The following is a 1,078-nucleotide window of genomic DNA, read 5'->3' as shown; positions in this document are numbered from 1 at the left end:
GCTCCCTCCTCGCCCTGTCCTCCGAGAGCCCCGCGCTGACCCCCGAGGGCGAGCCGCGGGCGGCGGGAGCGCGTCCCGGACTCGGCGTTCCCCAAGGCGCCTGTCGCCGTCCCAGCCAGCGCCGGCCAGAGGCGACGGGGTCAGGTACAAGCCTCACAGGAAACCGGACATCCGAGCTCCCCGCGCTCGGGGCCGGCGAGGTGAGGCCGGGGCGAGGGCGGACGGCTCCTCGGTCCGCGTTTCTGCTTTTGCTTTTTGGAAAGAGGGGGGCAAAGCCGAAACACCCCGCGATGTTCGGCCCCTCCAACCCCCCAGGGCCCGCGTCCCCTCCTCCCCGCCCTTCTCCAAAGTGGAGCGAGCGGGGTGGCCGTGGCGGCGGGCAGCGGGCGGCGGGGCGCGGGGCGACGAGGCCGGGGAGCGCGGCGGCGGCGCGGCGGGGCATGGCTGATGCGCCCTCTGCCTGCGCTTATGTGAGAGAAAGGGCCGAGGGAGGGCGCGTGCCGGGCCCGGCTGCCCTCCCCTTCGCTTTCCCTCGGAAACGCGCTCCCTCGAGCTCCCGGCGCCCTCGCCTCCTCCCCGGCGCCCCACCTTCCACCCCCCTCCTGTCCCCTCCATCCCGTCCTCCCCTCCCGGGGCCCGCGGCCGGAGGAGCAAGCTCAGGCCCGGGGCTGGGGGGTCTACGGGCCCAGCTTTGAGGCGACGTGACCATGCCGGGCAGAGTGGCCGCGGGCAAAGTAGGTTTATTGGGCAGGAGGCAGCCACCCTTTGTCCTTGGCAGTCCCGGGTGCCTGTCCGACTCCCTCATGCCTGGAGCTCAGTGCCCTGCTCAAGGTTTGGAAATCGCCCCGGCGTGCAGGACGGTCCAAGAGAAAGTCATCACAATGGCGGAGACCCCGCCGGGACCTTGAAACCGGTCGCGGCCCCTCTGTCCCTTGGTCTGGTTACTCAGTGTCGCCAGGCGAAGCCAGAACTACAGGGGGGTCCTCAGAGTGTAGTGAGGGCTATTGGGATGGATGCTGTGATCCCTTAGGGATCCCAAACTTCTGGCCGATGGGGAGGAAGGGTCAGAATCTTCCTG

At 70.3% G+C, this 1,078-nt stretch overlaps 1 protein-coding gene across 1 annotated transcript in view; it reads right to left on the bottom strand.

Moving 5' to 3' along the window:
- VEGFC (vascular endothelial growth factor C) overlaps window positions 1–365 on the bottom strand; it is a 108,689-nt gene extending 108,324 nt beyond the window's left edge. The window contains exon 1 of the mRNA XM_019651752.1: window positions 1–365. This exon is cut by the window's left edge and continues 208 nt beyond it. The gene's annotated coding sequence lies outside the window, so the exon portion shown is untranslated.
- Window positions 366–1,078: the final 713 nt, after the last annotated feature.

Source organism: Hipposideros armiger, unplaced genomic scaffold (assembly GCF_001890085.2).
Source record: "Hipposideros armiger isolate ML-2016 unplaced genomic scaffold, ASM189008v1 scaffold_165, whole genome shotgun sequence".
NCBI lineage: Eukaryota > Metazoa > Chordata > Mammalia > Chiroptera > Hipposideridae > Hipposideros > Hipposideros armiger.
Note: the sequence above shows the minus strand (reverse complement) of the source record. Positions and strands in the feature narration are given on the sequence as shown.